Source organism: Pseudorca crassidens, chromosome 12 (assembly GCF_039906515.1).
Source record: "Pseudorca crassidens isolate mPseCra1 chromosome 12, mPseCra1.hap1, whole genome shotgun sequence".
NCBI lineage: Eukaryota > Metazoa > Chordata > Mammalia > Artiodactyla > Delphinidae > Pseudorca > Pseudorca crassidens.
The window spans coordinates 11,548,089-11,573,259 of NC_090307.1; the positions used below are offsets into that span (position 1 = coordinate 11,548,089).

Consider the following 25,171-nt stretch of genomic DNA (forward strand, 5'->3'; position numbering starts at 1 on the left):
CTAGATATTGCATCACTTTTTATTGTTAAAAGCAAGACATTTATTTAAAATATTTATGCATCTTTGAGTTTAGTATATCATTATCAGTGATAAATCTGAATTCTTTCAAGCTATTCTTGAAATCAAATTTTCTCTATTTGTTTAAAATGCATCATATACTCTTCTGGTCCATGACTTTTCAATTTTATTTTATTTTATTTTATTTTATTTATTTATTTATAACTTTTCAGCTTTCTGATGCAATTGTAGAAGGAATCCTCGTATGGAAAAGAATCACTATATGGTTTAATAATATTAAAATTACATTATGAAAAGTTTCATACATATGTATTTCTTCTATTAAATTAAATGGGCTTGCAATGGCTAAAACATTCTGAATATATTACTTTAAAGAAATGTCTTGTCTTGCAGGTTTGAGTTAAGTATGTACAAAATTTCTTTAGAATAAATTTGCAAAATAAGTGTCTTTGGCACAGAATTTTGGGTATTGGACCTAATCATAAATTAGTGAATACTGACTATTGTGCCAAAACATTGGTAATACTATTTAGCACTAATATGTCATGAACATTTTGGCAGGAGACAAGAATGATTGGTTTTGTTGAATCTAGTTTGAATTGATTTTTTACAAAATCTCATCTTGATTTTCTTTTCCTATAATTATTTGTTTAGGTGATTTCACTCAAGTTTATTACAACAAAAAAAATTGCATTAACAAAAATAAAATGACTTGTACTTATACAAATCTTGTTTCTTTGAGGAACCAAATGATACTGAAAATGCTTTCAATACTCTTGTTTCACATGATGTTCCATTTTGGATCCTTCCTAACAAAGATTAAGTTTATTCAAAATAGACAAAAAGTGAAAACTGTGGTCATGATCTTTTCTGAATCCTAACATTGAGATAAACTGTCTATAAAACTTTGCAGTTTTTTACATCAACATAATTTTCGAAATTGAAAACCCATTCTGAGAATTGCTAGGAATTTCTCAGGTTGACAAATGATGGAGAACAATTAAAGTATAACTGGCCATGAGATTCATATGCATGGGCTCCATTTGGGGAAAGAAGGGCCTTAGCTGAAAAGGCCAACTGCTGCTTGCAATGCTGCATCTATGCCCTTTTGAAAGAATAACTACAGGGACAATTTCAAGTCTTCAGTTTTTATTAGGCTTGGATTCTGACGCTGCTCTTCATTCCCAGTCTGGTAGTTTGAAATTATGTTTTATCTTGTGTGTGTGTGTGTGTGTGTGTGTACATACCTATATACATATACCTTCTATAAGTATATCTGAGTATAATCAAGATGCACTAGAATGGCTAATGATACAATTTGCTCAGGGGATGATTATGATCACTTTCAAGTCTCACACACACAGAACAGACTGCAAGCCACACTTCAGTTTACAAACCTTTAGCCTTGGGTTTGTGCTTCATTTATCAAACTGCTACTCCACCAAATGGTACAGTGGCTCTGACCCAGATAACTAACTATGGTGAAACCACATACAGCAGAGATGTCTGGATTATGCAAAATCGGCATCCAAAATATTCAGAAGGGAAATAACAACAGCAACAGTATGACGCCAGGCTCTTTTGGTACTAATCAAGTGTCTTGTTCATTGTTGCATTCAATCTGCACAGCAATTCTTTCTGGAGACATCATAGCTATCTGGCTACTGTATTTTACTTAAAGGACTAAACACTACAGACATCTTCTCATTCAGAAATGTTGAGTATTCTCCAGTTAATATTACCAGGTTAATAACTGCTTTTTCAGTCTTTCTAATCAAGCAAGAAGAGAGATATTTCATCCCTATGTTGCCAAGGTTCTCCCAAGTTCTGATGAGCAACTTGAATTTAAAATAGGTCTCCAAAGCCATGGATGAGGTTATATCATTTTTACAAACAGTTGCACTTCCAGTTGCATTCCCAGTCAGGGAATATTTTCTTTTTTTTTTTTTTTTGACTCCTATATTTTTAATAAATGAAAAGATACAAAACTCAATATTTATTCATATTTACTAGAGCTACGAGTATAATCATTATCAAAAAATTCTAAAATTAAAATTTGTATTCACCTCTCCCCTTACTAATCTTATATTTATCAGTATTCTAACTAAGCAGAGCATGTAATCCCACATTTGTCTCCGGAGTTACTCCAAGCACTAGATATGATTGGATTTTCTGATGATGAAATGTTCACACTTCATGAGGAACAAAGAAGTTCACCATGAGGCCTATCTTCCCTTCTCCTTCTAAGTACTTTCATTTCTCATGGTTACCTCCATACTGGGTAATGGTGGCACCATGGGAGACACGATAATCCATGTATTCTTGTAATACATACAGAGTTTTATTAAGAATTCCTGGAAAGGGCGACATTATGTTATATACTGTCAGAATACTTTAAAAAAATACCAGTCATTTACTTTTTAAACAAGAGAATGTGATTGAATTAAATGTGGGTTAAACTCAATGGACTCTTTAAATTGAACCTTAGTGATTTTCTCATTTGTACAAGAGTATCAAAATCCAAGGTCTTAACATCATGATAAATTGGCTAGAAACTCAGCTTACTAAGAATGCATAAGACACTGAAAAGGTTGTCTTGTGACACCTGAAACATGTTCACAGCTGATTTATGCCAGAACAGAAGCTATGAAGAACTCTGAAGGATAGTCATCAGCTGTTAAGGGTTCTCATTTCCAGGTAAGTATACTTTTCCATTATGTGCTGCACTTACCAGGTAACATCAGTCTTGTTTGGACAGTCTTTTCTTCATCTTCCTTATTTCTTTATGTTAAGCTGATCAACAAATTTATATAAGCACCCACAGATAACTGTTCTTTATTAGAACACTCATCATATTTAGGCCACTTCCTGAAGACATGTAGAGCAAATCTTAATGCTTTCACTGAGATATTTCCAATATAAATTGTAAAGGAGATCATTTTTTTCCTACATAGGAAATTACTTAGTATCATCAACAGTATGTATAGATGACATTATACATCAACTATACCTCAATTTAAAAATTTGAAACAAAACCGTATGTATGTTCTCAGAATTTCATAAGAGATAAGTAAAGTCCCTTTACTCACCTGCTTCCTAACAATGACCCTGGACCTTTCAGCTTAGGTCTTGAGGTACATATTCTTTTGGGTCTCCTCAATCTTATTCTCATATTTTGAATCTGGTAACAGAAAATAAAACAGGAAATTTATTTTATTTTATTATTATTATTTTTGGCCACACCACATGGCTTGCAGGATCTTAGTTCCCTGATCAGGGATCAAACCTAGGCCTGCAGCAGTGAAAGCATGGAGTGTTAACTACTGGACTGACAGGGAATTCCCAGGACATTTTTTAAAAAAAAACTGATTTAATCTTTGGTTTAATAACTCCAGTGTTCTAGTAATGAAATGGAGAATACCCACTTATATACTAACTCACACATTCCTTCTCAATAGGGAAAATGTACTTGTCTAAAAAGGAACATACTAGTTCATTATTTGTGTTAATAATGGAAACAGTAGAACATGTCTGAGAATATCTTTTCAACAGCTGCACTAGGGATGGAAATCCGATTTAAGCTTTAGAATCTCAAACATCTGAACTGACACTATTGAAAATCAGAAAAGCAAACAATGCTGACAGAAAATATTCTACATTCTCTCTTGTGGCTTTTATAACCTTTGAAAGGAAACTGGTGCTCACTGAAACTACCGATTTATACTAAAGGAGTATTGGTGCCTTGTGTCTTCTCCCCTGTTGAAAAAGTTCTCCGTAAATGCTTTGACTCCCTCACGACGCTGATGGGACTTTTTTCTCCAGCATGGTTTTTCCTATGTCTGCAAAGATTCGAGCTCTGACTAATGGCTTTCCCACATTCATGACATTTGAAGGGTTTCTCCCCAGTGTGGATTCTTCGATGCTGAATCAGGATTGCACTTCGGCTGAAAGCCTTTGCACACACATCACATGTATAAGGTTTCTCTCCACTGTGGATTCTCTGATGTCGATTAAGGGCTGAGCTCTGACTAAAGGCTTTCCCACATTCATCACACTTTTTTTTTTCGAGGATGGTTTCCCTGTCTTCTTTCAAACTTTCTATCTTGTTCACAAGTTCCTCTAAATGTGAAACTCTGGGAAGCATTCATTTGAAGAGTATTAGAAACTTTGTAATGCAGTTCTTTGCCTGAAGAAGTTTTTTGCCTTGCAGCTGATTTCACATTTATAGTTCTGGTGTCTCTAACATTTTGTCTTAAGGTGTGAAGCTACTTCGATGCCCACTGCAGTTGCTTTTTTGTGGGCTTAAGCTGGTTACATGGTGTTTCCTAAGTGATTTCACAAGTTGGTAGCTTCTTTGCAAGCATGTCCTCATTTTGTCCAAAAAAGACCTGTTCAGCTGCCCTGTCATGCCCTTTCTCCAGCTCCTCCAGCATCACCATGGCTTCCTCTCCACTCTCTGGTCGGTTCTCTTGAAACCAGGCCTGCAGCTCCTCAGGCAACATGGCCAGGAACTGCTCTAGCACCAGCAGCTCCAGGATCTGCTCTTTGCTGTGAACCTCTGGCCTCAGCCACTGACAGCAAAGCTCATGGAGCCGGCTCAGGGCTGCCTGGGGCCCAGGTGACTCCTGGTAGTCAAACTGCCTGAACCGCTGGTGGTAGGTCTCAGCTGTAGTAACTGCTCCAGTGGCGGCTGGAGACCCAATTAGGGGCCTGCCCTCCCTCTTTCACCTTCATTACCAGAATGCAGTCAGGGCCCCCTGAAATTTGTGGAAGGAGTTTTGATGTCTCTCAGTTTTGCAGACATTTGGACTGGGAATAGCTCAGGACTGCTAGGCTTTAATCTTCAAGAAGGTGAAACTCTCCTTATGGACATTCCTCCAGCCTAGGAAGGATGACCCCACGTTTTGGGGGAGAAGCCGGGGAAGCCAGGGAATATTTTCTTAATGTTACCTCCTATTCACAGCTTAAAACATGAATCAAAAAATCTTACTGTCCTAAAACTATCCAGAGCTATTCAAAATTATTATGAAAGTGAAGTTTATTTTAAATTAATTTTCCTTACCTTTTTATAGCAGCAGAATTTCAAAGACAATTTGCATTACACATTTCAAAATCAAGACATTTTAAGATGTCTACTTAGGATGTTTTACATATGAAATTTTGGCAAAAGAGATGGTGGTTAAATGTGTTCAACTCATCTATCCTATGATTTCTTGGAAAGAAGTGACCACAACACTCACAAATTAGTGAGAATTGGGCAGTTTGGCCTAAATCTACACCTGGTACAAAACTGAAAAGCATATACATCTGTGTTTATTTAGGATAAGAAAATTATTATTTTAGATGTTCAATTAAATAAAATTTTTATAACAACTGTGAATACTTCACAAGAATTAAATTTCCTCACTTAATAATTTAAAATATTACACTTGCAATTCTACTTTTGTAACTTCTATTAATCATTAATAATCCATTTAATAAAAGATTCTTAATGTTCATCTCAGAAAATTTAAATAGGGCCCATAAACAAGTAGGATAAGAGATAGGAAAAGGCATATAAGTTCCCAAGGATAGAATTAAGAACTGTAGCACTTTTAATTAGCATTTGCCTTTTTAGAAATAAGAGAAACATATACTAATGTGTTTCTCAGAGGCCTGATCTTTCTTGGTCTATGAAAACCTATCACACTTATAATTCAGTAAAACATTTTTCTGTGTACATTTATATCTTCCCATTAGCTAAAGGAATGACAGGTGAAGATGTCAGTTAAAAGACTTTTATTACTGTAATTAGAATTAATTTTCAGCAATGAAACATTGTACACTCACTAATGTAATTCTATATTGATTTTAGCTATTAGACTTGTTTCTTCTATTACAAGGTTTATTTTAACTGTGTTTGGATGAATATACCTAATACAGGGTAACTAGGGTCTCCCAAAATAAATACCAGCAGATTACAAGGCAAAGGTAATATTTTAAATTGAATTTATGTAATGGCACTTAACATTTTCTTTATATAATACTTTACCCATGTGCATTCATTTAAAATTCCTACCATAAATTCTAAAATTACAAATTAGCTTTAAGATTAAAAGGCAGAGATAGAAAATATTTTGCCTAATACAAATTATGGGACAGGAATAAAGTGACCATATTTATGTGCCTTAAATCAAACTTTCAACCACTGGTAGAAAAATCCTCAAGATTATTTTCACCTTCCAATGTACACATTGTTATTTCTAATCACCCAATCTAACTAGTTAGTGGTTCCTCTAACTCAATCATCCCATTTTGTCTACACTCTCCTGCCATATGTTAAACCTGGCCCTCACTGTTTATACAAATACTCAACATTTTTTAATTGCTTAAATCCTAGACAGTTGTATTATGCATGGGTCTCTTTCCTTCCTCAATGATATTTTACATTCCATATAGGCAAGAACCAGACCTTGTATACTGACTGGTTTTACAGTGAAACTGCACGTAAATTTCATTTCTAAAAGCAATATATAAGTGCATTTCTTTTGGCTGTGCCACACAACGTGGGGGACCTCAGTTCCCTGACCAGGGATTGAACCCACGCCCCCTGCAGTGGATGCACAGAGTCCTAACCACTGGACAAACAGGGAAGTCCCTAAGTGCACTTTTAAACATCCTCATATCTGCAGTATCAACCAAAATGATGATAACGTTATCCAAGTATAATCATTACATCAATAACCTTCTTAATTCTATTTTTAATAGTCCCATTGACTGATATACTTTAGTTTTAGCTTAATTCATTCTAAGCGTTGATCCTGAGAGTCAGTGTTATTTTTAGATGACTTGTCGACATTTTTCCTGAATACAAGTGCTGCTTTGCAACAAGAGGCTAAGCTTGTAAGTGCCAGTTTTTTGCTTTAAGAGAGTTCTCTAAAATGAACCTGAGCCTTGTATCAAATCTATGCAAGTGGCTATTTTACATTGAGAAACAACTCATACCATTGTCTAATTTTGCTAGCATTTCTCCTTTTTCAAACTCTTAGTTATATTCAATGGACTATCACATTACTTACAAAGAATAAAATAATAGCATAATGAATATAATGTATTTTTTCTTCAAAGTCAGCAGGATGCTAACATAATAAACTGATTATCTAATTCTGTAAACACATGCTTATATGGTGAGTTAAGCCACCAATATGTAAACCTGTGTTGTTAGCACAATTAAATATTTGGTGTTTTAGACTGGATAAGATTAAACTTGTCTGGCTAAAGATTCCATTTGCACTTATGCAAACAACAGCATATCGTTACCTAATATAACTAGCTTCAACATATTACACTAAAGTGAAGTAAAATTGTATATTTTATGTAGTTTTTTGATAAATGTTACTTATAAGAAGAAGTTACAGATGAGTATTTCTTAATTTTTTAGATGAATTACAATTTATATAAAATAACTAACCAACTGAAGGATAGGAAATACATAATGGTCAGAGAAAATAAACTTCAACTAAGAAAAACAATTGCATATTTAATTAAGGCACTTTCAGCTTAAAATGTACTGAATAATATTTAATCTTATTTCTCATTGTTTATAATCTTTTATGTAAGGATTATGTTTTGTTAATCTTTGATTCTCAACTTTTATCACCTATAACAGTCAGTTGTACTTATTTGCAGATACATGGATATTGTTTAAACTGAACAAAAGTAAAATAGAAATGTCTCTAAAAGTTTCAGAATAGAAAAATAATTTAAAAGTTTACTTATTATCTAAGTTCATTTGTTGAAGTATTTTAAAAATTAAAAAAAATTTAAATTTATATAAAAGGCACATTAACTTTTCTCAGGACCCAGAATTATCCAAAATATTACTGATAAAAGTTAAATACATTTGAGCTAAATGGTAAATAATATTCTGATATCAATTACTATGAGACACATCCCAAACCTTTCTTAAAGAGGAACAAATTTAAATCATTGGCTGAAGGAATAAAGAGATGACTATTCTTGAACATAACAAAGAAGTTGCTTTTTGGGGCTGTCAACCTCTTAAAGTTAAGAATCTATAATAGTTCAGAGCATGGTAACTCCAAAACATGTAAAAAGACAGGTTTTTAAGTGAAAGAGCTATCAGATATAACCTAGATGTTTTCTGGCCGATCCCAATTTACTAGATGATTAAATGAATATACTCTATTGTCTCTTGACTAATTTAACTTGCAGCCCATAATGAATTAAAACTGTCAGAAATATTTCTGTCTAAAATACACTCTTTTTGGACTTCCCTGGCAGTTCAGTGGTTAAGACTCCACACTTCCACTGCAGGAGGCACGGGTTCAATCCTTGGTCAGGGAAGATCCTGCATGCTGTGCAGCAGGACCAAAAAATAACACAAAAAACCCACTATACTTTCTATTGTCTTTGCTTTGTAATCACTCAAAAAGCTCATAAAAGAGTAAAAATAAAAAGATCATTTAAATAATACACTTTCTTTTTATCTTTAAATATAAGTAATATACAGTTATTATAGATAATAATGGATAAGTGAAAAAAGAAGAAGAAAGAAAGAAAGAGGGAGGGAGAAAGGGAGAGAAGAAAGGAGAAAGGAGGAAAAGAAAGGTGGAGAGGAATAGGGGTCCAGGGGGAGAAGAGAAAAGTCACTATAATTTCTACCCTTGAGAGAACGTGTGGACTTTCTAATACATATCCTTCCAGAGGTTATCTGTGTATTATGAGAATGTGCATATTTTTGTGTGGATTAATATATCATAAGCTTTCCCAGGCCTACACACAGCTCTGCACGTGCCTGTGGACTTCTATAATACCAGGAACATGTCAGAGATTTTGTAAAGCCCTTTATGGACATCCTGTTTTTTATTTTATTTTTTTCAAGTTTTTTGGTCAGCCCCTTATAAGCTCCAACTGGTAACACCACTCCAGGCAGCTGTGAGGATAAACAATCCCCCCTGAATGTTTTTGACGAAAACCCTAGGGGTATGGCTGATCCCATCCAGCAAGTTCTGAGTCAGGTCAAATAAAGGCCGGCCCTAATAATGGAGCTTTCCTGTGAGGTACCAGAAAGGTCAAAAAGTGACAATCGTCTAGGGGTGGTGTTTTTGGAGAGCTCCAAACCATTCTTCACTTGCCCTAGGCTGCTGGTTTTTGGGCTGTTGGTTTTCAAGGCTGCTTCAGAGCTGGGGTAAAGGGGATGAGGTAAAGATGAGAAAAACCTCAGTCAAGGTCCTCTGATGAAAAGATTTTCACAGGAGATATCTGGACTAGAAATGCAAAGATGTCCGTGAGCATGGCTGGCCTCTGATTCCTTGACCGTGACTCTCTGCAGAGACTGCAGTGCAAGGGCGGGGTACCCAGTCTGGTGTGGGGAGGGTAGCATCCCTGGGATACCGGCCAGGGAGAGTCCTGCCCTTGTCTGTGGTCGGCCTGAAAGATCACACAATGGGTTTTGATCTGAAGCTGGACTCCTCATGCATAGTAGAGTGTTCATATATGTCTGACTAACGGAAGAGCCTCAAATCAAAATAAGACTCTTACCAGCATGAGAGGCACATATAAAATAGTGTATAATAATATGGGTAATCTTTAAATCAGGAATGACTATTTAATGCTATAGGGTCATAAGGAGTTCTATTTTTAGTAAGGTTCCTAATGAAGTGATCAGAAAATGTGTTAAGATACATGTGAACAAATGTTTTTTACAGTTTTGTTTAAAATAAAAAGAAATTTAGAAAAATATAATCAGAAATATGGAATATATTTAATATATTTTTATATCATACAGACTATTAATTTTAAAGATAATGGTGTAGATGAATATTTAAAATGGAAATACATTATATTAAATATGGTATAGATATAGAATTGATTGGAAAAAGATTACAGTGAATGACAATAGTATTCTTCCATTTTAAAATTTTTGACTGTGTGTGTGTGTGTGTGTGTGTTTGTGTGTGCCTTTGCAGGAAGGCGTAGGAAATATTTAAAGACATGTAGATCAAAATGTCCTCATTAACTTCTTTTTTTTGCGTTACACGGGCCTCTCACTGTTGTGGCCTCTCCTGTTGCGGAGCACAGGCTCCGGACGCGCAGGCTCAGCGGCCATGGCTCACGGGCCCAGCCACTCCGCGGCATGTGGGATCTTCCCGGACCGGGGCACGAACCCGTGTCCCCTGCATCGGCAGGCAGACTCTCAACCACTGCGCCACCAGGGAAGCCCCTCATTAATTTCTTGAATGAAGATTAAAAGTGATTATTACAGTCTTTTATTATTTTTTAAATTTTGCTTTAATGTATTTTCTGAGAGGAACATGAACCAATTGTCTAATTAGATAAAAATTAAAAGGAATAATTGAGATCAGTTCAGAAATCAGTTGGTCATAAAACACTACAATGATCTTGTTAACAATTAGTTTTTGGCTAGAGTAAAAGGTAATGACATTGTTAAAATGTTATAATAACATAATTTAATTATTTTAATCTGTTACTTTATATTCAGTTATTGATTTATAGAGGCTTATTAAAATTTTCTTTCAGGTAGAATTTGAAGGGAGAGTATTTCCTTACAATACTGTTGTTTCTAGAAGAACTTGTGAGTGAGTACTTTTGTGTTTGTTTTCTATTGCTATTAACAAAATTCCACACATTTAGCAACTTTAAACAGCACACATTTATTATCTCTGTTTCTGTGGATCAGGAGTGTGTCTGTGTGCTAACTGGGTCTTCAAGCTCACAAGGCTTCATCATGGAGTTGGCCAGGGATGTGATATTATCTGATCTTGATATTTGCTTCTAAAAACTCACTTGTTGTTGGCAGAGTCACTTCAGTTCCTTGAAGTGATAGGGTTTAGCTCCTTGAGGTCACCCGACATTCAGTGCCAGGTAACCATCATCACGTAGCCCTTTGTTCTTTGCGACCGCAGGACAGTGTCTCTGCTGTTTTGAGTCTCTGACCTCAAGACCCTCTTTTAGCTGATCAGGTCAGGTCCACTCAAGCTAACCTTCTTCTTAACTTAAAGACAATTACTTGGGGATTTTACTAACATCTTTCAAAATCCCTTCACTTTTGCCATATAACATTACCTAATCAAGGGAATACCACATTCTATTGGTTCAAAGCAAGTTATAGCTACTGCCCACACTCCAAAGGAAGAACCCAATACAAAGGCATGACTCAATGGAGGTCACTCTAAGGTATGTCCATCACAATCAGAAAATGTATATGGTACTTAATGGAGATTCATACAATTCTCAATGAGTATCTATGCTGTCCACATCTGAAATCAACTACGTGATATATTTTATCCATTAGTTTTTGTTAGATTTCTATAAAAGCTCTCTGATATTTTAATAGAATCACAATATTCTATGGAGTATTCTTGATATAAAGTTTTAAGCAGCTTTAAAGAAGTCTCATTGCAATTTCATGAATTATCTATTTTTATCCATGTATACAAAAGACTTAACTGACTTCAGTGCCAAAAATTAAATGCTTCCTTTAAGTATTTGAAAAGTACTTAAGGAAACTGACATTGAGCTCCAATATGTTTTCATCAAATTGATGTTTAAACATCAATTGGTTTTTTCATTTATAAATAATAAGCTCTGTTAAGTGTTACTTTACCAAATCTAAATTTCAGCTGATGTGCATTAGCAAGAATCATGAAAGTTGGTTTTAGAAAGCTTCATACTGGGGAATTTTACCCATGGAAAAATTGCTTCAAGAGTTAACAGAAGGCTTTTAGTTTAAAGTTTCACCTGAGGCAGAGATGCTTATTTTCTAAAAGTTATTCATTTTCAGAATTTTAAAAGTAACATTTCAAATTCATTCAATTATGAAATGTGTAATTGGTGACTAAGTCCCAAAAATGATTGATAAAAGCACTCCTCAACAATTCATTTTTTCATTATGAAGTGTTTAATTTGTGTCAAGTACTCTATAAAGTACTAGAGATTCAGAGGTGAGGACTTCTGTTTCTAATAACTTAGATCAAGTTCTTTATTAGGACCAACTTTTACAAGGAAAACAGTAAAACTGCTGGGTAAATATTGTTGATGATTGAATGCATTCAGAAGAGCTTTCAGGCTAATAGGATAGGGCCAAGCCAAATTCTCAGGGAAACTAAAGAAAGTAATGCAGGCATTATACTTGAGCATACAAATATTTTTGTCCTATCAGTCCTGACAAGCCAGCAAATGCAGGCTGTAGTTCAAAGTCTCATGGAGTAAGTGTTAAAAATAGAAATATAATTTAAATCTAGGGTGGGAATTGTAAGAACCCTCGCCATGTTAAGCTGGGGACTCAAAGGGCTACACCCTTGAGGTAAGGAAAAAGTAGATTTGAATTCACTTCCATAATCCCTGATCTCCACAAATCCCAAAGGACTTTTCATGATTTTTACCTGGCATTGAATTAAACAGGATAAAAAAACCCAAATAATAAAATAATAATACAGTAAGTCCCCTACATACGAACCTACGAGTTGAGCACTTTCAGAGATGCGAATGTGCATTCCATCATCAGGCGTGAGGGAAATGGCAGCTTGCCTTCTGTCTCCTATTGCTGACGATACTTCATCTCTACCGTCTCCCACCTCCTCTCCCTCCTCCAGTCAGTAACTCTTCTTGCCTGTTCACTCGATGCCAGCCACTATATGCCAGCTGTTGTACTGCACTACTGTACTCTTCAAGGTACTCTTCTGTAAGATTAAAACTGTTTTCTTTATTTTTTGTGTTTGTTTTTTATGTATTATTTGTGTGAAAAGTATTATAAACCTATTGCAGTACAGTACTGTATAGCCAATTGTGTTAGTTGGGTACCTAGGCTAACTTTGTTGGACTTAATGAACAAATTGGACTTAGGAACACAATCTCAGAGTGGAACTCATTCATATGCAGGGGACTTACTGTAATACCAACTAAAAAAAATATTCAGGATAGCCAACACACTATTAAATGGGAATGAAGTTGGATGACTGACACTACCTGACTTCAGTTCTTACTGTAAAGCTACAAGGAGTTAGGACAGTGTGGTATTGGTGGAAGAGTAGACAAACAGATCAATGGAAGCGAATAGAGAGCCCAGAAATAGACCCACATAAATATGGTCATGTGATCCTTGACAAAAAAGCAAAGGCAATACACTGGGGCAAAGATTGTCTTTTCAACAAAGTGTGTTTGAGCAACTGGACATCCACATGCAAAAAAAGAATTTAGTCACACATTACACTCTTCACAAAAATTAATTCAAAATGGATCACAGACTTAAATGTAAAATGCAAAGCTACAAAACTTCTAGAAGATAATATAAGAATAAACTCAATTGGGTATGGTGATGACTTTTAAAATACAACACCAAAGGTAAAATCTATAAAACAAATTGTTGATAAGCTGAACTTCATTAAAACATAAAAACTTCTGCTCTGTGAAAGGTAATATCAAGAGAATGAAAAGACAAACCACATACTGGGAGTAAATATTTGAGAAAGATACATCAGATAAAGGATGGTTATCCAAAATATACAAAGAACTCTTAAAACTCAACAATGAGGGCTTCCCTGGTGGCGCAGTGGTTGAGAGTCCGCCTGCCGATGCAGGGGACATGGGTTCGTGCCCTGGCCCGGGAGGATCCCACATGCCGCGGAGCGGCTGGGCCCGTGAGCCATGGCCGCTGAGCCTGCGCGTCCGGAGCCTGCGCTCCGCAACGGGAGAGGCCACAACAGTGAGAGGCTCGCGTACCGCAAAAAAAAAAAAAAAAAAAAAAAAGCTCAACAATGAAAAGAACAAACAACCTGATTTAGAAAGAGTCCCAAGACCTAAACAAACACCTCAACAACAAAGGTATACAGATGGTAAATAAGCATATGAGAAGTTGCCCCATATGATATGTCATCAGGGAAATGAAAATTAAAACAAAAATAAGATGCCACTGCAAACCTATTAGAATGGTCAAACTCCAGAACACTGACGACGACAAATGCTGGCAAGGATGTGGAGCAACAGGAACTCTCAGTTACTGCTGGTGGGAATGCGCAATGGTCTCGGCACTCAGAAAAACAGTTTGGCAGTTCCTTACACAGCTAAACATACTCTAACCATATGATCCAGTAATCACACTCCTTGGTATTTACCCAAAGCAGTTGAAAACTTATGTTTACACAAAAACCTGCACACAGATGTTGATAGGAGCTTTGCTCATAATTGCCAAAACTTGTAAGCAAACAAGATATCCTTCAGTAGGTGAATGGATAAACTATGGTACATCCAGACAATGGAATATTAGTCAGTACTAAAAAGAAATGAGCCCTCAAGCCATGAAAAGACATGGAGAAACATTAAATGCATGTTACTAAGTGAAAGAAGCCAATCTGAAAAGGCTACATACTGTTATAATTCCGACTATATGACATTCTGGAAAAGGCAAAACTATGAAAAAAAATTAAAAGATTAGTGGTTGCTGGGGTGAGAGTGGGGGAGAGATGAATAGGCAGGGTACAGTGGAGTTTTAGGGAAGTGAAAATACTTTGTATGATATTGTGATGGTGGATATATGTCATTATACATTTGTCAAAACTCACAGAATGTACAACACCAGGAATGAACCTTAATGTAAACTATGGACTCTGGGTGTTAATGATGTGTCAACGTATGTTTATCTGCTGCAACAAATGTACCGTCTGGTGGGAATGTTGATAATGGAGGATGCTATGTATGTGTGGAGGCAGGGGGTATATGGAAAATCTCTGTACCTTCCTTTCAATTTTGATGTGAACCTAAAACTGGATTAAAAAATAAAGTCTTAACAAGTGAAGTTTTAGAAGTCAAAGACCAAATAGAAAAATATATTCAAATTTTACTCAAGGTGATGGCAAAGAAAGCAAGTCAAACAAAGCTTTCATTTTAGGCTATGAAGTAGCTGTAAAGAACATAAAACATGGGGAGTATGATGAACATAAAACAAAAATGTCTGAATAAAATCACACCAAAATAAATACCTATCAATAGGAGAAGAGCTATTTATCAATTGATACCAAGGTCAAAAAAAATGGAGAAAGAGGTCTGTAAAAAGTGGACAAAGAATGTAGGATATTTTCAGGACTTTAAAAAACGAGAAACAAAATTTCATTTTCTAAAGTCCAAATGTGATCTTCTTCTACCCCGAATTAATATTCTTCAAAATCTTCTCTTCTCATCATGTAAAACAAAATGTGAGCTTCTAGCCATGAAGTAGTGAATCTAGGCTGCCTTATATTCATTCTTCTTTTCCTGATAAGGCATGCTAACATATTTGCTGATACCAACATACAATTCTGCTTTTGATTGTTTTTCTCCTTCTGCCTGGAATGTCCTTTCCATGTATCATTTAACAGATGGGCATTTAATCATCCTTCACCACTCAGCTCCATGTATAAATCTACTATATTTCTGCTTCATTTATTCATTTATGCATCTTCCTTCTTTAATGGACTATAAACTACCTGATGGCAGGAATTATTTGATTTTATCCATCTCTACATACCCAGAAATTAGCACAAGTGCCTGGAAAAAGAAAGAAGAAAGAAAAGAAGGATGCGATTTTAAAATATGGTCAAGTGTCTGTAGCTTAATTATTGAGGTTTTTTTTAAAACAACCTGTCTATATACATAGAAGAGAAATAAAATTATTAGCAATTTAATAGCTTTTAAATAATTATATTAAAAGAAGTTAAGGAAGAGCTCAGAAATCAGAGAATCCTCACACGTGCCAAACACTATTTTATAAAATTTTAGCAGCCATATTGCTGAAAATTTAAAGTATGGTTATAAGGAAATATACAAAGGTATGCTAAATTCATTAGAAGACAGCAGGGTGTAGCAGATTAGAGAACAGAAGATAAATATCAACAATTCATCATTCAACAGATGAGTCAGGAAAGAAAGAAAATGACCAGGAGACCAAGACATGCTGAACACCTAGTATGCCGGTTAAAAATGAACGAAAGGACATGAATTTACTGATACTGTCTATTTATGGCATATTCATATGCCATCATTTTTATAGTAACAAAGAATAAAAGAAGGCCATTTTGAAAATTAAGCTATACTAGAAAAGCTGGAACATAAAATTAGGAAGAAGTTCAATAAAGAGGAAAATAGAAGGAGTGGTGCTATTACTGTAGATATTAGTGTGGAGATTGGGAAAGTGAATATTCTTGGCATGCACTTTCATGGGAAGGGCTAGCAAAAAATAAATTCCAAATGCACGTGATGGGTACTTGACCTTTCTCGTTAGACTTAGAAAGAATAAGGCTGAACAAGCAGTTTCTGTTGTGAGTTGTTCATTATTTATGTAGGGTTTCCACCACCAGTACACTGTTGTACTGATGGGCACCATTTCTGTTCTTAGTGAAAATAGGTTAACTACTCAAGTGATAAATCATCTACCTGGCAAGAAAGAAGGCAGGCCACAGATGACCGATGTATTCAATCATTGGGGGCAAAGTTAGAATCTTCACTTAAAAAGTGATGGAAATAAAATCGTAATTTCCTACAAGTCTCTTTAGAAATAGAAAGGAATCTTAAAATTATGTGTTAAAGAAGAAAGCACAGTATACTACAAAACTTGTGGTCATAAAAAATGTATTATTCAAAGACACATGGAAGAAATGTTTTATTAATAGATAGACAATAAATAACAAATACTTTATATTTAAGAGGTTATATGAGATACAAGACTTGAAGAAACCTGGGCATTCATAGGAAATGCTTTAGAGAATAAACGCATAGATTTTCTTCCATGCTTTCCTGCTGCTTGGGGCACAGTCTGAATTTCCACTCCCATCCCCCTACCCAGCCTCTTACCTGTATGACACCAGGTTATTTTCCAGGCCTTGGGTTAAATGTTATTTACTCATGGAGGACTTACCTGAGTCCTCAGACTTGGTTAATTTGTACATATTCACTGCAACCTGTAGTTTTTCTTCCTGCCACTTAATCATGATTTATAGAATTATGTGTATGGTTTACTTAGTGATGGTCTCCTCATTGATCTATCATGACCATTAGGCCTGAGATGGTGTCTGTGTCTGTCCCTCACATGTATCATGCCAGACACATATTAAATAATTAACAAATAAGTGTTAAATAAATGAATATGTGAGTGTACATTTTGAGATTTTGCAATTGTAAAATAAAATTATGGAATTTGATCATGTAACATGTCTTGAAATGGAACAAAGTAAATGTATAGGAAGAATAAAAATTGTTATCTAGAAAATTCTCAAACTTTTATGACCTTTCATACTACCCTAATTAGTAGTTTGATCTCTAATTACTGAGACAGTAAGAACAGTGATGAAAATTAACTTAATTCTGTGTAGGAAACAATATAAGATAAATAATCTAACTAGAGCAGAAGGTCAGTAAATGCAAGGAGTTATTTAAATTTAGATATAGAGCTTTCCTATAAACAGATTTGATTTTTTAAAATCAGGAAGCCTCTGTCGTATCTATTCCTGTAATATTTCTGCTACATATACAAGAAATAGTGAAATGTTGCTTAAAGATGAATGTATTAAACTCTGTATTAATTGCCTTTTAGCAAATGTTTTCTCTTTTCCACATCCTGTGGATTTAAGAAGTACATGGATTGAATCACCCAGCATTTTTAAGTTGGATATATAAACATAATATACTAATATTTCAATGGAGTTTTTTTTTTTTTTTAATTTATGTATTTATTTATTTATTTGGCTGCGTTGGGTCTTCGTTTCTGTGTGAGGGCTTTCTCTAGTTGCGGCAAGCGGGGGCCACTCTTCATCGCGGTGCACGGGCCTCTCACTGTCGCGGCGTCTCCTGTTGCGGAGCACAGGCTCCAGATGCTCAGGCTCAGTAGTTGTGGCTCACGGGCCCAGTTGCTCTGAGGCTTGTGGGATCTTCCCAGACCAGGGCTCGAACCCGTGTCCCCTGCATTGGCAGGCGGACTCTCAACCACTGCGCCACCAGGGAAGCCCTCAATGGAGTTTTGAGGGAAAAATGCTATTGCGCTATACATATCTTTCATATGAAGTCATTCTTTGTGTACATGTTGATTAGATTTGATCAGTTCCTTGACTGATACATTTATTCATTCACTATTTATAGAGTGCCATTATTTACTAAGTATGTGTTAAGCACTGTTCTGGACACCCGAAATGGATGAAAAATACAGGGTTTTTTTGCAGATGGATTGATGGTGGTAAGAACCTCCCTGGGAGAACTCTTAAGCACAGACCTGAAGGATAAAAGGGAGAAATCATGCACTATCTTTCAAATGATGGTTAAGAATTTTGATATTTGTTTAAATTAAATGTTCCTAGCATAGATTTAATGAGTTTGTTTTGATCTATGAATATGTCCTTGAGGAAAATCAATTTTAAGGTAAAAGTTTGAAAAAAGAAGAAAATATCTGTCAGGTAGCTTTGGAATCTTCCCAAGCAAGACATAATGGTGATTTGATGCAAGACAATGTAAAAGTAAAGACACTCATTAAAAAATTACTAAAGTGTTCTGCGGGTGAAGCAGGTGATGACGTGGAAGTTCCTTTATTCATCTATTCAGTGTTTTCTTATAAAGCATCTACAAAAGTACAAGCTATTCTTCTTGGCTTAAGAATAATATAAATAAATAAGAACAAGAAAATGCTTGCCCTTGGAAAAATTATATTTCATTAGGCAGATAATGAACACAGAGATAAGTAAATAATTAGATAATGTAAATTCAGATAGTTATAGCTGCTTTGAAGAGATAAAATAGGGGATTGAGATAAAGTATGGTTGAGAGAGAATAAAGAAGAACCGAATATTTTAAGCATTGAAGTTAAAGAAACCCTCTTTGAGAGGAAGAAATGGTAGTGGATTTGTGAAATATTTTAGAGTGAAAGGATTGAATATTGTGGGAGAGGGAAATTGGAAACTCAGCAGAGCTCAGCTAGGTGATTCATTATTTCCATGTGTCACTGACTGAGGTTATATGATGTTATTCAGATGATGGAAGGGCTGTCTTCACTTACTCACCATGCCCTTTAGTAGGGATAGGGGAAATTTGGGCTCAGATGTTTTGATCAGAGTACCTGCATGCAATCTCTCCAGCCTCGTGTCTCTAAGTGTTCAAACTTCTTACATGTGGTCAAAACTCCAGGAGAAAGTAATCCAGGGGCAAGATGGAAGCCATGTGATTTTGTGTGATCTAACTTTGAAAGTAGTTCTACTATAATCTGTAGGTTGAAACTGACACAAGACCACTCAGATTCAAGGGCAGGGAACATGAACTACACATCTTGTTAGGAGGTCTGTCAAAAATATGTCAATGTATACATCTGGCTATAAATTTCACATACTCCCAAATGCAAAATGAAGTAATTCCTGCCAAAAACACTCTCAAAAGTCACATCACATTATGGCGTAAGATTGGACTCAAGGATTAGAATATTCATTCACGTCAAATCTAGGTACAGATGAGGGTCCTCACATCCAGTTTCTCAGATCTAAAGAGCTATGAACTAGAAACGAATTATCTAACCTGTACGAATGACACAGGGTCACCTTAGTAGAAACCCCTCTCCAAAAATAGGACCATGCATGCACACAGAAGTCACTCGTTCAGAGCAATTCTGAAAAACAGCTGGGCACATGTTGCCAAATCTTTGTACAGGGTTCAAAACTGCTTCCTGGAAATGAATTTTTATGATTCTTAATTTTGCCCTCTGGGCTCTTGATTCCATATTCTGAGTCCTTCTTCCAAAAGAAGAAAAAGAAAGGGGGGGGGAGAGAGAGAGAGAGAGAAGGAAAGAAAGAAAGAAAGAAAGAAAGAAGGAAAGAAAGAAAGAGAAAGAAGCTGTGTTTTCAGTTCAATAGTTTTCTTAACATGCTTTCTTCCCATTGAAATTTAGGAGTCTAATTATTTTCTCCATGCTGTTCAGACCAAATTGATATACTCCTATAAAATGCACGAGTGTATTATGTATCCCCCTGTAACCCATTCCACCCGTCAAAGGACATATCCACAGATCTCTCTGAGATAAGTTTTTCTCTACTTTGGGCATTTTATAAGGCTGCAGTTGGAAAGTGCTCAGAAGGTTCTTAAAAGCCCTTTCATTTAACAAATAAGACCTGTGGGGCCTATCTTGAGATCCATAGAAGGCCTTTGTCTATCTGAAAGGGTCTTTGAAGCATCAGCTTGAATCTTTCTAAGGTTTTAAAAAGGTTTTTATAGTTGCCACTTTGGCTCCATCTTCACACTGAGATGACAATTTGACAGTGAGTTGCATTTAATTTTTTCCTTGAGACTTTCACTCTTTGGGGAACCCTTTTCTGGTTGAAAAAGCTGTGCTGGGCCCTTAACATTTCATCCAAATTCTACTCAAAAACTAAAGTTATATCTCTCATTCTTCTATCCCTTTCTTTAAGCAAAGATAAGCAAAATGGAAGAAGGCAAGTGACAACTTTAATATTCAGCCCAGAAATCGCTTTACTAGATCACGGAGGTCCTTTGGAAGATTTCCTATTTTTCATATTACTGCAGGCAACACTGTTGCCAAAATTCCACAACTATATAATAAGAGCCCTCTTTTCTCTACCTTCCTATACATGTTTCTCACTTTATCACAAACTCTCACCAATAGAGTCCCTTCAGGTCCTTGACTGCCCCCCTAACCCATAACAAGTTTAGGTTTTGTTATAGCATCATCCCACTTCCAGGTGCAAAAATTATTTTCCATTTATTTTTTGCAGCGAAACTAACTATCCCCAAACTTAGTGGCTTAAAACAACAGTCGTTTTGTTGATCTCATGATTTGGGATCAGAGATTTTAACAGAACTTGGCTAGATGATCTTTTTGTTCCATGCATCATTGACAGAGGTTACTTGGTAGCATTCAACTGGTAGATGGGCTGGTCTGCAGGGTCCTAGGTCACTTCACTCATGTGTTTCGTTCCTTGATGTGGATTTTACTGGAAGGTTGGTATCAGTTGAAACTGTTGACCAGAGTATCTATATGTTTAGTTTCCACCATGGTAACGTCAGGGTAGTTGGGCTACTAAAATTGCATCTTAGAGTAATAAGCACAATTGCTCCAAGTGAACAAGATGCAAGTTCTATGGTCACATATTACCTACAATTGGAAGGAAAGCTTCCTTTCTGTCATAATCTATTTGCCATAGCAGATAAAACCTGCCCAGAATAGAGGGGAGAGAACATAGATCTTAGCTGGGCTGGGTGGGGTATCGAAGAATTTGAAGTTTTAAAAATCGCCTCTTCCATCAACAATATCAATGGATACATAAACTGTGCTATGTTCACACAGAGATGTAGTCATACAACAGTGAAAGTAAATAAACTACAGCTAAAGATATCATCATTGATGAATCAGATAACATAATACAACATAATGTTGATTGATAGACACACACCATAGAAGATTACGTGTCATATGATTCTGTTCAGATGAGTGTAAAAAGCAAGAAAACGAAACCATATATCATTTAATTACATACAAATTGAAATAAAGTTTGGGACAGTGATTACCTCTAGAGGCAAGAGAAGAAATGCAATGGTAAAACACACACAGGTACTTCTAAGTCCTGGTAGCTAACTCTTTCAGCTAGCTTTTGGGAACACTAATTTTTGTGTTCTTTTAACTGATCATAGAATTGTAGGCTCTTCAGAAGGTATGCTATGTTTCAAATATTTTTTTAAAAAAAGAAATGATGGGGAGATGAAAAAATGAAGAGCTCTAATGAAAACTCCTGAGAAATGTAACCTGAAAGAAGGAAGAGAGAAAAAGTAGTGTTGCTTGGAGAGGTGAAGAGTGACTGGAGATTCTCATGTTTCTTAGTTGGGAAATAATATAGAGAGGGAATGATCTGGGGGGAGATAGAAAAGAAAAGATGTAAGAAGAGAGGAATTGCCAAAAGAAGTATCTTTGTAGTGATAAATGGGGATAGAAATCACAGAACAAGGAGAGGGTCTAGTATCTGATATGAGAGACACACCCCACAGCATGCTGTTTGAAAAGGAAGGTGGATTCAGATGCAGGTAGATATCTAATGACAATATGAAGGCAATATGGATAACTGCTTCTTTAAAAATAGGCATATTATGCTAAAATATTCATTTAAACTTAATCAGGATGCCATGTATGGATCCTCAAATAAAAACATAATTGCAAAAAAACCTGGACAATAGCATGCCACCTAGACATTCTTCCCTCTTCCTGTAGGAAAATCTAGATGGGAATATAATTATCAGTCAAAACAACACTTGTTGCTCCCCAGAAATTGGAACATGAGAATTTGAGTGGGTAATTTTAATTGTTGATGACATTAGGCTAAAATATCCATCCAATTATTTCCATCTTTAGTGATAATTCTGCCAAAGGGACTGGATGGCTTCATTCAACTGAATATTGCTGAATGAACACTGCCCAAATCTATGAATCTCATTGACATAAGTTTTAGGAAAAAATGAGTTTCTAACTCTACCTCAGAATATAGCTATCTGAATTTGATTTAGAATATCTGCTACCTGTACAGTCTAGTAAAGATTTTAAAATATGGTTATGACTTGAAACAGATAATATTATTCTCTGTACACTTATACTGACACACTCATAACTCATGCTAAAATACCCTGAGTCAAATATATGAATACAGAAAGAGTTCACTAATGCAACCATCTCCTCTCGTAATGCCTCTCACTTCATTCCTCAGTTTGTGTATTTTATACTCTCCATTTTCATCAAATGGAAGTGAACTAGATTAAACAGATTTATCAGTCTAACGGATACCGACTAGTAGTCAATGGCTATGCTTTTTATTTCCCAGCTTACATTTAAAATGCAATTGGTGTAAATTACTGGATAAACATATAAAAAGTGCTCTATAGTTGCGTTATGTCTTTAAAAGCTTTTTGAAAATAAATATTAATATTGGGTAAGCACCTCCACACTGTTTTAAGTACAATTTATATTTAGCAACTTTAGGGAATCAATTCATAGAAATGGCAGCGCAGCAAGTAAAGTGGAAAACTAAATAAATTATACGCAAATGGTGGGAAGCCACTGAAGAAGTGAAATAGCATTGCCAGGCAGATTTAGTGCTTTCTTTATTGGGGTGTATAAATTGTACCTCTAATAGGTTGACTGTACACCAGAATCACTTCAGGCTGTCTGTGTTCTGGAGCTAGGAAAGTTGTTTAAGATGTAAGGTGCATAAAGAACATCTAAAGTCAAGGAGATTTTCAAGTAAATTGATCAAATAGGTAGTTTTCCCAGCCTATGAGTCTAGGTGCTGGCGACTAGATGGTTATAGGTGTAAATCAAAGTGCGTACAAGCTAGATGTCCACCGCTGTAGGTACTCACACAGTATTTCCATCAAGTCTCATTTCACCCTTCCTCTGAATGAAATGATTGATTGATTGTTCGCAGCTTGCATGATTCTGTGCTGCCCTAGATCCATCTCCACTCTCCACGCTCCACACTGAGTCTGCATCATTGACTTTCTGCCAGCCATTTGGCTGCTAGGGCAGAGTGACATTTAATGATCTTTCAACATGGCAATGTCACATTTGTCACTCTTTATCACTTGTGACAGACCTAAATTCAAATGCAAACATGAAATGGAGACTGACTTCAATCCAAACTCATATACTTTTGAATTGACATCTATCAACAAAGATTGACAAGATACATGGGAGAGAGAATAACCTGTTGCTTGTACAATAATTAAAAATACTAGTTCTAAAACTGTCCTGAGAAATCACGGACATTTTAATTTCATGAGGCAATAGTTCTTATAAAAAGCTTTGAGGTGGAAATTGTATTATCTCAGCTGTCATATCAGCTAACATCAAATATCTACACACACTTGGAAAAGATAATTTACTTCTAAGGCAATAGTCTGCTTTAAAAAACAAATATCATAATACCCATGCATGCTCTTTATAGAGTTCTTAAAGGGAGAGGAGCCTCCAAAGTTATAACAATCATTTAGAAGAAAATAAAAATCAGTATAATTATATAAAATTTCTCTAAGCCTCTGCTTCCTCTGAGTTGTCTTACCCTGCTCTAGGCCTATTATATTCTACATTAACCTTTTTTTTCCAAGTCAAATACGTCCCTGATACTTGCACTTTCCTAATATCACTACACAAAACTATATTTCACTAAAGTTTGGGGGTAGTGGAATATTGGTATTTCATTTCAATACTGTTTAACAAGTAATTGTTAGAATATACAAAGAAAGATAAGAAATGTATACAAGGAATTCAAGGTTTAGAGTCCCTCAGCCATTCTTACTAGCTTAAACTCCAAGTAAACTTCACTTCCTTTCTAGAAACTAAGAGATCCTTTGTTTAAAAAAACAAACAAAAACTTTAATTAGGAAAATTTTGCTAATTATAACCACTTTATTTTCACTTTTCAGTTAAATAAAAAAAAAGTCCTTCAAAATGTAATGTTGACATTAATCTAAACTTCCTAAAGTCAGAGACTGTCTTACCCTTTATACTTTTATATCCACAGAGCCTGATGTCTAATAATTATAGAACTAAATTGCATAGAGGCATATATTAATTTCACAATGAAGGACAGCAAGTTTTCTTATATGTCACAATATCAGGAAAACCCCTAGCTATTATAGTTATGAAAGCATTTCTCTAAAATAAATGCTTCTTTGATCTATTCTCCCTTTACTTTAGAACTAAGGCAATTTCCACATTCTGCCCTACGTTTTGGTAACTGGAGTACCTATCTACTCTTTTGTTCTAGATGTCTAATGCTTTAAGAATAGAGAACTCTGCCTATCACAAAATTTATCATATTGTAAGCGCTCAGTAAACATTTCTTGAGTGTAATTGATGTCTTAAAAGCAACAGCCTCAAGAAACGCACAGAAATTTCATGGCGTTAAACTTCCTGCCGTGGATTCTGGTAGGACCCCTTGTACTATTAGGGCACCTATCAGTCTGTTAGTGTTGTCTGTTAGCAATTCACAGCTGTCTCCTTTTCCAAAAAATTTCCTTAAGCCAAAGGGAACCACCTCACTCAGAGGGCCTTCCCCACTCCAGTTCCCACCTGGGGAGACCTTGCTGTAAGATGGCAGGCAGCTTCTTGCTTCAAGGCAGACTGACTATG

The 25,171-nt window shown here is 35.6% G+C and overlaps 1 pseudogene; it reads right to left on the reverse strand.

Annotated features, from left to right (window-relative positions):
- Window positions 1-3,736: 3,736 nt before the first annotated feature.
- LOC137204215 (zinc finger protein 396 pseudogene) lies at window positions 3,737-17,000 on the reverse strand (annotated as a pseudogene).
- Between the last annotated feature and the right edge of the window lie 8,171 nt (window positions 17,001-25,171).